This window comes from Drosophila sechellia, chromosome X (assembly GCF_004382195.2).
Source record: "Drosophila sechellia strain sech25 chromosome X, ASM438219v1, whole genome shotgun sequence".
Lineage (NCBI taxonomy): Eukaryota > Metazoa > Arthropoda > Insecta > Diptera > Drosophilidae > Drosophila > Drosophila sechellia.
In genome coordinates this window covers 10,321,799-10,335,880 of record NC_045954.1, presented here as the reverse complement: position 1 = coordinate 10,335,880, position 14,082 = coordinate 10,321,799, and the positions used below count along the sequence as shown (strand labels likewise).

Sequence of the window (14,082 nt, the reverse complement as noted above, 5' to 3'; positions counted from 1 at the left end):
AAGTAGCTTAAGTATTCATATTAAATAACATTTATTCATGATTATTTTATTTATGCTCTCTTTCTTCTTTTCTTACAGGTAAGTTGTCCATTTGGCGTTTAAATGAGTACATTTAGTATGTGAATCTAAGTTTAAACAAAGGTAACAAATTAACAAATAAAATACTTATTTAAATTGAAAGCAAGTTATTCAGGCATCTATCTAAATATCTTATTAGTTGAGAACTTAAATTATAAGTGGATTGTGTGGCCCATAATACTTCATCGGTGTGCAACAAGGCGAGATATGTACTTCCATGCCCCTTCCCTTGTTGCATCAAAATCGGCTTGGCAAATGTCTTGCAGTTTCGAAACACACGACAACTGCAGTCGGATTTTTGGATTTGCTTCGAGATTTTCCACAAGATTTTCTCCGCCCCCGCGATATATATCTATATATATGTACATATATACATATATATGTTTCATTGTGCTCCCTTCGTCGCTTTCCAAACATTTCTCGTTTCGTGTCTCCGATTTGACAGTTTGTTTACAATATGTTTCCTCGGGGTGAGGTGGTCTCCTCTGTGTCTGGCAGCTCCATGCGGGCTTTTCCCGCTTTTCCCGCATTTCCCGCTTTTCCAGCTTGGTGGCTCATGTCATCATCGGCGAACTGCCCAATTATGTCAGAAAAAGCAGTGCAGAGGCAAGTGCAGATGTGAACTTTGCCCAGCCAGCTGCATCCGCATATAATTTGATTTCAAATCATTAATATCTTATCTGGTTTCTGAGTTACAGCGAGCTATAATTGGTTCTTGGAAAGATGATTTATTCCTATCTGTGGTGCTTTGAAAATCTCTAGACTTTAGGTTCAAAAATGCAATTGAAAATAAGACATCTATGCTTCTATGGACTTGTTGTAGTTGATGTATAATATAGCATACTTTTGGATACCTTTTTAAAATTTCAGACATTTAAAACTAGTAAATCAGATGGAATTGTAAATCTTGTGCTTTGGAATCTCAAAAATTCGAAAACCACAATCATCCCCCCTTCATCCATTGTAACTATTTTGTGGGCCATTAGAATATCTTTGTGCCGCGCGAATTGTTCTTAAACAACGCTGCTCGTTGTTGTTTTAAATAATTAATCATTTTGCCAGGAATACCAAAAACGCAGGCAACCCAAAAATATGCACATTATGTGGCTAAAGTCTAAAGAATGGTGTTTGCTGGAGTTCTGGATGGCCATAAGGGATAAAAAGCGATGGATAGTGGCCTACACAGTGCAAAATAGTAGTGAAAGTTCAGTGAAAAAAATTTGGCAATTCATTTGGTAAGCATAATTATAATTATGCAACAATTTTCCCGTTAAACTTTTTCTTTACTCGTGTTATAATTATTGTTTTATTATTGATGCTTTGAAAGTTTTAGTTTTCCTAACAAGGTTGACATTTTTTCCTGTGTATCGCAATCTGAAAACGGAGAGCGAACCGATATAAATTGCATTATAGGCAAATTAATTGTTTTCACCGGCCGCAGGGGCAGGGGTGTGTGGGGTGAAGGGGGCTGAAGGGCGGGGGCATTAATGGCCAACCCCTAAAACCACGCACACAGTCTGAGCGGCCGTCCAAGGACATTAATAAGGCCCAAAGGATGTGGTGACATTAATTGCGCGACGAAGGCCGAGTCATTTTGTGGGTGGAGGAGGGGTTTTTCCGAAGGGGGACAGCGGGTGGGGTGCATTTGGGGGGGCCGACAGTCATTACATTTCCATATAAATATTTATCGCATGTGATAATGCCGGCCTTGGGTCGCGTGAACCGCGTGGGGCTGACAATAGTTTTTCAATTTATGTTGTAAATGGTCGGTGTTCTTGGAATGGGCGAAATCATCTACAGGAGTCGCCCAATAAAGGGCACAGTAGTTATGCTTTATGTGTTCTTAATTGGTTAAAGACAACTTTAGAAAATAATATAATTTTGGCTTATAAGGTGTAGAACAAGTGTGCAGTTTTCTTTCTAAGGCGGAGTTTATTTTTTAAGTGAATACATATTTTTACATGTTGTCATCATTTACAAGAGTGAAAAAATATTTTATTTATTTTTTTACTTAACTGTTGGCCCTAAGTACATCTCGTATGGATTTCCTTCGATTTTCGAGTGTCGACTGTGCTTCTCTCTTAAGCCCTGTTAACTGTAACGGTAACTGCAATTTGAGCGCCATATGCTGTCTCATTCGCACTGCTGCAATTTCTCGCTCTCCTGCTCCCACATGCGATGGAGCCTGGCTTTGCATGTGTAATTAAGGCGAAATGGTCAAGAAATCATAATTTAAGTAGGACCCATTGTGCGACCCTCCCTCTCTGCCCATCCCCCCAGTTTTTCGGCTGTTGGCAACATCTGTCTAAGCAAATAGCACATTCATTACATTAATTAATAATTGTATGGCATTAATTTTGATTTATTTGTCCCTTTGTCTGTCTCTGTCACCCGCTCCCTGTCTCTGTCACTCTGGAATGTCGTAGCCAATTTGTCAGCTTGGTCAAATGGAAATGGAAATGGGAAGTAAAAGCAGCATTCCTTCTGGAATGCCCCTCCCAGTTTTGTCTTATTGGAGCCGGTTTCTGCTTCAGTTGGGAAAACAAAAACAAAACGAAAAGCTTTGGCCGCAACAGCTGGTCGATCATCATCCGCTCTGCTTCTTGCCACGAGTATGAGTGTAAGAAATGTAAAAGAACAGCCCAAACAACAAAGAAAACAAGGCGCATAACACAACTGAAAATAAGAGGGCAACAAAAGCAATACAAATAATACAAAACTTTGGCGCAGTTTTGACGATTTGAGCGAAGGGCTCTCCCACGTTCAAGATAAGTGTGCGTGCGTGTGTGTGTGTTCATGTACACGATCGCCGCTCTCTCCCCTCTCACAATCTCTTATATTACAGTGGGTAAAAAGTGCTTATCATTATGAAATTATTTTTTAACTATTTAATTCATGACCATTCAATTGGTAGATAAACCTTTGCATAAATGTTTCATGCTATTACTCTTCACTTATATGCTTATATTCGAATGAAAGTCGACTTTGCAATTGCGATTTTAATAACATGCGGAGGGAAATGGTAAAGTTACCGCATTCGAGACCTCGCCCAGATTTCCTCCACCGCCCACTGCCACGCCTCCGCACGCAAACGCCTCCGTTTCTTGGCCTTCTCGATTTGCTAGATGCGTTTATAAGGCGTCTTTAAATAGTCGGTCGCCTGCGTTCATTTTCGGTATTTGATGTGTTGCACTGGAAGAAATTATATGTACTTATTTTAGAACATATACATAACGCTAGTTTGAGCCATATTAAACTATCGTTTATTTATGAGCATGAATCGTGCTTTTGTTGTATTACGAGTTTGGAATGAATTAATTTGTTGTAAAATATTTCAAGTTCTTCGGAAGTGCAGACGACTGGCTCCGGTTTTTTCTCCGTGCAGTGCATAGTGGATGTTGTTAATTTTTGTAGCTGTGTGGATGCCGCGGTCTGCAATGCAGTTGACCAAAAACAATGCAAACGCTTTTATGGCGGTTTTTCGTGATTTCGATCGCAGCGGCAACAACAGAAGAGGAAGACGTAAAAGAGGGGGAGAGAGCGAAAAGAAAAACAAAACATTTGCGATTTGCGCAACTTACCAGCGGCCTTTGTATTCGTGTGCGTGTGCGTGAGCGGAGCCCGCATATGTGTGTGTGTGAGTGGGCAGCAAAATCAATCTCTCTCACTGGCGCTCTTCGTTCGCTCTCGTCGGCTCTTTCGGCGCTCTTCGTGCGCCCGGTGGCAAACTACTGTTGTCTACTCATTCTGGTTGGAATGCCCGATGAGCATGGTTCGTAGTCGCGGCTGCTCGAAAATCGAATAAGAAACGCCGACAATGTTGTTTGCCATTTTCACACGCGAATAATTTCGAATTGCGAATTTTGTTTTGTAAGTGCGCGGCATTTTTTTTCTCAATGCTAATTGTGTGTGTGCGTGTAATTAACCAACATTCGAGTGCCAAATAAATTGATAAAAAAAAGCATTAAAACATTTGCGATTATTTTGTATGCCTTACCGTTTTTTTTGTTCGTGTGCGTGCGTGTGCTTGTGTGCGTGTGTCTCATTTATTTATTTTAATTCTTCGCAATGCAAACCCAAATAATCAAAGAATAACAGAGAACAAGAAAACAAAGAGGAAAACCGAAAACAAAAAATATTGCTGCCGCTTTTTTTCTGCTTCTTCTTCTTTGTATTTTTACAGGCACTTTTGTTTGTTTTTGTCTCGGTCTCGTTTATTGTTTTTCCTTACTTTTAGCTTTTGCACATGGGTTCGCTATTCGCTATAAATGCAAATAAAGCTAAAAATTTTTACAGTTTGGAACGAGTTTTCATCGCATTTTGAGTTCGGTTTTGATTTTGCAAGGCCTGCAGTTAAATTTAAATCTATGTCGCACATTGATCTTCGTGGGTGACTCATGTTGCCCTCTCGTTCTCGCCACATTTTTTGCCGTCTCTTTCTGACTCAGTCCCAGATTCTTCGGAATTATCGCGTTTATCACCAGCAGAGCTAACAAAAATGATCAAAAAAAAATGACCCCAAGTATTCGTAATTTATGTTTTTGGTATTGCCTAATATGGTATTTTGCATTAACCAAAAAAAAGTCCGGTATATTACCATTTTAGTTTATGACTTTGGGGATTGGTTATAGCCCCAAGCTCTTAAATCTATTAAAAAAAATCCATAAAAACCAAATTCTACCATTTATCAATGTAAATTGTATATATAGTAATTCATGTGCATAGATTGTATTTGCTTATCTTTCAAGAAATATGGTATATGATTATTATAAACCCTTTGACTTGTAAGTAGCTTAACACTTGTTTACATTTATGGTTTAAGGAAGAGTGCTTTCATCCATATTCCTCGATAACTCCCAAGTTTTCTGAGTTATTTTGTTCGAACTAAAAATACCCTATCTTCATATTCATATGCGGAGTGTGGGGTCCGAAAATAGCTTGTGGAAATCATAATTTCCTCTGGCTGCACTTTAGTTTTCCCCACTCGCTTTTCCCCAGTCCTTTTTAGCTCTTCTTCGTCATTAATGTCATTCGAGACGATCGACAATCAATTTAACAACAAATGTGATGACACTTGAGTTTTCCCCAAAGGAACATGAAAGAAAGAAGGGCTGCGCAAAAGAATGGGCAGAAGAATTGCTAGCATGTGCTGCAGCGATTCTTCGCAGCCGCATTCCAATACATACATACGTATGTGTTTAATGCTTAATGGGCTAAGACTAGGCCACTTGCGGTTAACGTTTATTAACTGTAAATGAAGAAAAGCACTCACCGAAACCTAAAAACGAAATGCAGATTGCAGTTGGGCGAGAAAAGCCGCAGGGAAAATCCACAAAGTTTTCTAATAAACCGCTTAAAATATCTGGATATTATACTGATATTCTACTTTGCAGTACATTGTTTTCATTCTTTTTATATATTTTTTTTATTCCCGAACATTATTACTCCCATTCAATCAAGTAAAGCCTGATAAAAGCCAAAGAAGCCTTGAAATTAATATATTTTAATAGCCATAACCATTTTTTTTTTTTTTGTTCAATGTACATAGCTTTAAACATAAACTGTTTTCCACGCTTTATCAGGATTGCCATTTTCGCTCTTTTAGTTTTCCAGCATGAAAATTGTCCAGGTTTTCCATCGCTTTTTTTCGTTTTTGAGTGTGGAGTTTCATTAACGTGCATTGTACGCCTGAGTGAATTTTCCATTTTATTTACATATCAAGCGGATGGTCAGCAATGGGGAATATTTTTTCTTCATTTTTTCTTTTTTTTTTTTGGTTGAGTTTTATTGTCATGACAACCACTAGAATGAATTGAGAGAATGACTGTGGGGTAAACGATTCTGCGGCAGAAAAAACCATAATTAATTCTTTAATATTCTCGATTTTATCAATTCAACGAACGAATAACAAAAAGTGCAAACCGTGAAAATGTCATCGAAGCATTGGAAAATAGTGCAAGAAGTTGCATTTTAAACAATTTTAATACGAAACTCTTTCAACAGTCAACGAACTTGTCATCGCAGAAAGAGACGGAAAACCACAGAGAGAAAGAGAGGGACAGCGTCTCTTCTCCGCCTCTGAAAATTTGCATAGAGAAACACGACACGGCATGTAAGTAATGCAAAAATGCAAAAAAAAAAGAACAGAAAAAATACAAAATGAAAAATTGTTTCGCTACCAACACAAAAACTGCACTCAATAATGAAGATAACAGGATTCTTTTATGGTTTTTATGGTAGGAAAGTTACTGAAGAAGAATCACTTGAAAAGAATTGCTTAAAGAACGCAGGGTTGTATGTTATGTTAAATATTTTTGGGCTGTATATTCTGTTAACTGGAATGTAAAATATCAAAGATACAATGACCCCCTCCCATGGCAATTCGTATCTAATAGATGAAGAGAGTTCAAAGTGCCTGGGCTGTTGACTTATTGACTATTTGAACCCCCGCCCGTTTCAAAGTCGAAACAACTAAAACTCCACATGTGCAACAAATACGCCGGCTTTTCCTTATCAACTGTCTTGCACTGCGCAAAACACAAACAAACCGAAGGGATGGGGTCGCAGTCTTGGTCAGATAGATGGACAAAACATGACGGAACATTTAAGGCACTTAGAACAAATGACCACCCCCTCCCACATTTTCCGACATCATCCACCCAATCAAAGTTGCCACCTGAAAGCGATAAGGGGAAAGCATTTGTTGGAAAAGTTCTGCGATGGGGCGAATAGGGGGCTGCGATGAGGCGGGGAGGAAGGCGCCGTCGATATCGACGGTCAATCGATGATGTCTCCAAAAAAAAAAAAGCGACAATGACAATTTCTTTGTAATTTGTTTGTCTGCTTCCCGATGTTGTGGTTTCCCCCCTTTCCACTATCACAACTTTATCTACACTGACAAAAAGGCAGATATCGAATCAGAAGGCACAGAGAAAATAAGAATCAGTTATCAATTGAATCTGTTAATAACTTTAAAGCTGACTATATTCTACAGAGTATAAAAAGAATAGTTTCAGGCTTCCCAAGTTCCCTTATTTATATCATCAGATTTGTATATTTTTTCCACTGTGCATTTACTGGACAAACATTCAAATAGATTTTGAAAAGCAAACTGATGATAAATAATGAATTTAACCGCAGGCCAACTGAAAAGTCAACAGCAACAAATTGCAGTTTTTGGAAGTGAATACGTAGTACGTTTCCCCATTTCCTTTTTGATATTTTCCCCCGATTTTGTTATCAGCTGCGGGCCAATTTGAACTTTCGTTCTCGTTCTTTCATTTGCTTTCCCAAGAGCAAGGGGGCAGCCACCTGTCTTATCAACCGTGTCTCCCCTTCAATTCCAATTCATAACCCATTTTGTAGGAAACAGTAGGAAACATTACGAGTCTTACATCCAATAAGCGATTACGAAACTTCTCGCTGGTATCTCAATAAGTTGTACATACATACATAGTATATTGCGTAATTCCCCAGAGAAATAATGGGATTTCAATGCGTATCGCAATTGTAGCAATCGGCGTTCATTTAATTGTTAAAGAATTTGATGGGGAAACATAAGAGGATTTGTTCAGCTTAAATTGTTTTTAAATAGTGGCTCACAATTTTGATTGACAGATTTCCTAAGAGTTCAGTTGAATGAATTTAATGCATACTTACCTTATGACTCGAAGAACTTGAGTTGTAAATAAAACATTAAAAATTCATTAAAGAGATTAAATCATTTAGAAACGCATTTGGGCAAATTAAAATCGCTGTGGCCACCGAAAATCCATGAAGCTCTTGTAAGCAGCGTTCAACTTTATTTTCAGGGTCTCCAACTCAAATAATTGCGATCTTTTAGTATCTCTCAATTGAAACTTGTTGCAAGAAACAAAGAGGCGGGGCTCAATTCAGTTTTTTATGTTTTGCTGTAGTTTTTTGGTCTTTTTCTGTTTTTTTTTTCGACTCACTTCCGCGTGCTCTTTGTACTTCTTCTGCCTTGGCATCTTCTTTGCGTTTTGTTCAAGATACTTCAGACGTTGACGACGCGCTGCAAATTGTGGGTTGTCAGGGGGTTTTCGGGTGTTTTGCGGGGCTAAGGGGGGCTAAAACCTAAAAACCCAGTGGAATGGGCGATCCAGAGATGCGAGATTGGAGCTGAAAGGAGGCATCAGACGATGACGAAGTCGCGACGTTCATTTCCCTTCTTGAACTCGAGACTGGGCCCCTCGTTGTCGTTGGCAATATTTAATCAAGCCAAGAAGCCAACTGGAAGCAGCCGCCTACAGGGTGAAACACCAACAACCAACCAACAACCAACTCAAAATCAAAATCGAAAACAAAAACCAGAATGAAAATCAGCGAAAGACAAAGCCAACTTCTTGTTGCCGATGATGCTGCTATTGATAGTTCGCCAAGAGTGAGCTCGTCTATCTGTAAGATACGCAGATAAACTTGCAATCTGTGCGCGTGGGTGGCTGTCGGACCAAACCCGAACTCAAACCCAAACCCAAACCCTCGAAAAATATATGTATATCCATTGCGACAGCTTGGCACCCCACGTACAAAACAGGTGACCACATGAGTTGTGGTTAAATTAATATCTAGATATGTTGCAGAGGTGGTTCTTTAAGATACTTTTATAATCCGTAAAGTATTACTCATTGAAAACCCAACATCGAAGTGTTTGTAATCCATTTTAATACTTATTTATTAAAATATTATTAGAGTTTTTCTAAAGTATGTTTGTTAACTTTTAAGTGTTATTAATATTGCCTTTTGCTTTGTTTGTTTCTTTTTGAAGCATTTTCAATAAAGTAGATGTCACTCAAATGATAAAATCGTGAATCGTTAAGCTTTTAGTGGCCTTTTTTTATGGAATATCAAAACCGCAGTGGCTCAAATGCACAGAGGACAGCACGATGTGAACGATATAAAAAAGCTGTTTTATTTACTTTTATGGTGATTGCAATCAAATTGTGAAGCTGCATTTGACAATCCACTAGCTTTCCAGCTATCGTTTAATAATATTGAAACAGCTGCTAGCTACATTTTACAATTTACTTAACCAGGCGCATTCGACTTGAATTATCTATCGTTGTCCAAATATACATAGCAGTATATCTCAATTTATTTATACCGGTTGAGATTTAGGAGTTTCCCAAGACAGATGTTGTTGTCGCTGCGCCCAGAGCAACTTTCTATGCCACAAAAGCGGCAGTAAATTGTAGTTAATGATCCTTTTGTGGATTTCCCTCAGGTAATGGGATAATGAGCTTTCCTCATCGCCGCTGCGAATTTTCCCGCCCGCCAAAGGAGGCGGAAAATGTTAATTTCTTTATGATATTTTGGCGCGAGCTAAATGAAGCGTTTAAAATGCAAGCGTAAATGCTAAATAAAATAAAAAAATGGATTATCGCTGGCACTCTTCGGCAGAAGAAAATTGAAAGATAAACTGGAGGAAGAAAGTGGCGGGAAAACCCAAAATCTCTGCCTCAGAAATGTCAACGGGCGTGAAAGTGACAGGAGAAAGAGGGTGGAGTGTTGGCTCGTTTTTTTTTATCATTCGCTTGAGGGGTGTGGCAGCAATCAAAGTTGAAAATTAGGCAATAAAATTAAACGAACGGCAACGAAACCGGCGGAATTAAAGGAGCGGGGCATAACCTTTTGCTTTTTTTTCATCTTCTCACAATAAACACAAATAAAAGAGCCACGAAAAACGAAAAGAAATTGCCGCAAATGGTGGAAAAATTGACATGCCACATGGCCAAGTTGAAGTTTGGGAGCGCGGCGTTGCCGCACTTCGCCTTCTCTTGGCACCCCGATATTTTCCACTTCTCTTTAGTTATATTTTTTGGGGGAGTGTATTATGCGGCCATAAACTATACCCCCAAAACACACTAGGCCAGGTTAACATAGCTTAGCCTAACTCAACGATTGATTTACCTGCAAGTTAGTTGCCTGACAACAGTTGGGGTTTTTTGGCCAACATTTCGTTGCTTTGTTTTGGCCACTTTATGTGAAAGTGGCATGTTGTTGTGCACCGCTAATGAAGCGATTCGTAGCTGCCCCACTTAACCAGTATCGAGTGCTCAGGTGTAGCATGGAAACTAGGCATAAGAAGTATGGTATATTTAGGGGTTTCAAATAAGTTAACTAGTTTGCCTAAGTATTTGTAACAATTCTATTTAGTGTTTTTCTTGCGTTCCTTTAAAACACTGGAAAAGTATGTAATTGCCAGACGTTTGGGGGCACCAAGTCAACAGATTGTCACAACCCAGATCTGTTGTTTTCAACTTACCATATCCCGCAGCACGTACCACCAAATCGCATTCACTAAAATGAATATCGCCACGGGATAGATGCAGTTTCTCGCATTTTCTAAATGACCACAAAATGCTGAACAGCGTTTGCAATTTTTGCAATTTTCCAACTCGGTTTGTGCTCCTCTTCTTTGGCTGCTCCAATTTGGACCCCAGAAGCTGAGCTCATAATCTGCTAAACGCATCATTACTGTGGAAGCTGTGCCCCGGGAGAAATATAAAGTATCTGATGGATGTGCATGCGGCTGTGGTTGTAGCTGTGGATGTGGATGCACAAATGGTGGCAGCAGATTTTGCAATTGCAACTGCGAGGGCGTGTTGCTCATTAAATTTCCGCTCTCTTTGCAAAATGAAGTGGCTAACGATGTGGATGTTGGATGTTGAATGTTGCTGGATGCCCAAGTTCCTGGCTGATGCTGTTGGTTATGCTCTGCAAACTCATAAAATAACTGTAATTGTCGTAGCATCTCGGTAACAAACGACGTTGCCGCACTTCACTCGGCCACTCGAGAGCCAGAGTTTTCGCCTCAGTTTCGGCCTCAACTTGTTGCCAGTCACGTTTTGTGTCCGTTTCACCTCGGACAAAAAATAATGTCCAAGGAGCTGGAGCCAAAGCGGTGTGATGCAGTCAGCTGAAGCTCAACGCTCACTGCCCAGTAACACCCAGTGCAAAAAAATATGCGAAAGTCAGTCAGGGGTTCTTAAACAACAAATTAGTATCACGTTCATTCAAATATACGAGTTTGAATATCTTAATTTATTACTACATTAAACGAATCATTTTGTGATTTAATTAGTTCTTTGCATCATAGTTTTTTGTACTGTGCATCAACTGCACCTGTTTCTTTGTTAGATGGTTTCCTTCCTTTTCGCCATCACCTGCGGCTGAAAAAAGTGCCAGTATCTGGGAGAAGAACGCTCACGAACACCAAGGCGCAGTATCCAGAGCATACAAAAGCAAATTTTCTGGTTCATTGCAACCATTCAAACTGTAATCAGATACTAGCCCCTTTTCCCTCGATTTTTGTAGTATTTTTTTTTTCTTGAGTGGGACGGGTGCATTCCAGCAGAGCAGGTTGCACAGGTCTGCTTTTTTCTTTTTTTTCTTATAGTTTAGTTTGGCTTTTCAGTTGAGTGTGGGTGAAAGATTAACTGGCGATCGATAGAGGATAGCTGCATAATAATAAGGTATCTCAGACATACGGGCGATTGCAGTCCATTGGAAAACTAGTTCAAAATCAAGCGACTGCTCAATGAAAAAATATCGAAAGAAAATACTTCGATCAACAAACTTTAAATTGATTTTAAGCTTAATTTCTATTTATTCTTTGAGCTGTTAATAAAAGTTAAGAAAAAGAGATATTCGTTGGAAATACGTTGAACTTGCCCCTAGGCAAACATCTTCTACTGACTGCCACAGATACATATGTAAATATGTAAACGATTTCAATTATAATCCGGAACTGCAACAGCGAAATCATCTGTTGATTCCTCAAACTGCCCCGCCCCCGAAAGCAATTGAGATTGACCCAACGACACCCTTTTTGCACTTCTGCATTCTACAGCTCGTGGCAATGAGCAGCGATCGTGCCACTCTTTCGTTCTTTTTCACAAAGAATCTATCTTTCTGTCTTCTCACATGCTGCTCGTTTTGCACTGAAAGAATTGGTGTTTGAATTCTTAAATTATATACGCTTTTTTCTGTGTGCTGATCGTATTTCATTCGGATTGAGGTTTTATGCGGTCAAGTCGACGGTGTAAAAATAACATCTCGTAAAAACAAAACGAAAATCAACTTAATTTGAAGTGAAACACTTAGAAAACACAAAACACCATGCGAACGGATATCAAAATATTGTAATAAAAAATATTTTTATAAACCCCAAGATAGAGAGCGGGAGCTAAAACCAAGAAGAGGAAAAAAGTCAACAGAAAAGAGAATACGAAATGGAGAAAATGTGGGGATATATACAGATAAATTGAATATCTTTTTAGAGCAGATTGTAACGGTACCGCTTTCTTGACCCGGAGACAACAAAACGATATTATAGAGATAGATACATGTGTATATATGAGATCAATGAATTCGAGATCGCTCGATCGTTTATGCTAATTTCCAACTTCCATTTCATTTGACTTTACTCTCTAGTGCTTCTTTATGCAAATAGATCGCGTTCCTATTCGAATGGAAATGCGAAAGTGTCAATTTGCGTATCTCGTGTCGTCATAAATCATCGCCATTTCGTTTCCATGTGAATTGTGAATTCAGTGACAACGTCGATTGCCAAATGCTCGGTTGGGCCATTCATCGATCTTTGGGAAGCACACACGACTTCAAAATGTGACACATTTTGCCATGCGGTTTCATTTGAAATTTCCGCATTTCAGTTCCGAAGATACATACATAAGATACATACATACGTGGGCTGAAAGAACGATCGATCGATCGATCTATCGTTTTTGAGCATGATTTTTGATGATGAATTTGAAAGATGTGCGTGCTTAGCATACATATTTGGCATGATTATTGGCTAACGAGTTCAGATTGATTATATGTATCTATCTCTGGTGAAGTTTTAACAATTTAATTGGCGAATTACTACTATAATAATCAAGTTTTAAATGTTTACAAAAATCTTTTCGACATAATAGTTCATTCTTACACAGCTATAGCTTTTAAGTTGTAAGAAACGCATCTCAAGACTAAGCCTCCATCCATAAAAAGCCTCAAATGAAGGCCCCATTTGGGGCTATGGACTTTCGTAATAAGAATTAAGCGCACCCAATTGATTTCCAAGATGTTTACAACTCTATGGAAACGAATCGTTAACCATTCGACATTTCGTTTCGTTAAGTGATCTTTATGGATGGATTATGACCGATGGACGGTCGTGCGCATATTTCTCTTTAATTAGAGCCCCACACGCCCAGTTGAAATTCGTTTTGCCTTTCTCAACGCGTCGAGGTCCCTTGGTGTCTCCCCTTGCATTCTACAAAATCGTAGGGCAGTTAAGCCTCTCGTCTCTTCAATTAGAACTATACAACTAGTGACGTCATGCGCGGCAATCTTCGATGGGGCAAAAAAAAAAAGAAAATAGTTCGACCCCTTTTACTTGGCCACATGTTAATTTCCCCAACAAACTTCGCTGTTTTTATTGTGTGTTTGTGTCTGATTTTTTATAGTTTTTGTAGTTCAATGTAGATACTAGTGTATATCTATAGATTTTTCTTTTCATTTTAAGTATTAGCATTTTTGCTGAGCCCACTGTGAAGTTACCGTTGTTTTATCGTCGTTGTGTGTATCTTCTATTTTTATTTTTATCTTTCAGACTGCCAATGGCATACACTTGCGTTCCACGAGGGCGCAACGTAAAAGTTGCTGAGCAGGTTTTTTATTCGTGTTTTTTTTTGCTATACAAAACGACTTCTTTTTCATGCTTCTGTTTTTTATTTTGTTTTTTTGTTGCTGCAGCGTTGCACTTTCATATTTTGGTGTGCAGTTCGTGTTGCTGTTGTTGTGTCTATTGTATGGTCAAGTTTTGCAACTACGAACCGTAAGATACAAATGGAGCAACATCGGTTAACATCCAACGGTGGCGGGAAATGGCAGCCCCAAAAGTAGTTTAGTTGCACCGTGGAAAATTAGATTAAATTAGATTAATAAATCATATCAGCTATGCTCCAAATATTACTACAAATT

General features: G+C 38.9%; 1 protein-coding gene across 3 annotated transcripts in view; it reads left to right on the top strand.

Annotated features, from left to right (window-relative positions):
- LOC6617562 (protein sprint) overlaps positions 1 to 14,082 on the top strand; it is an 84,712-nt gene that overhangs the window by 32,025 nt on the left and 38,605 nt on the right. The window contains exons 1-2 of one of the 3 annotated variants that reach the window (XM_032725964.1): positions 3,837 to 3,948; positions 5,994 to 6,190. The exons of the other annotated variants lie outside the window; for them this stretch is intronic. The gene's annotated coding sequence lies outside the window, so the exon portion shown is untranslated. Of the gene's footprint in view, positions 1 to 3,836; positions 3,949 to 5,993; positions 6,191 to 14,082 lie in introns of those variants that run through there. 3 annotated transcript variants of the gene reach the window in all.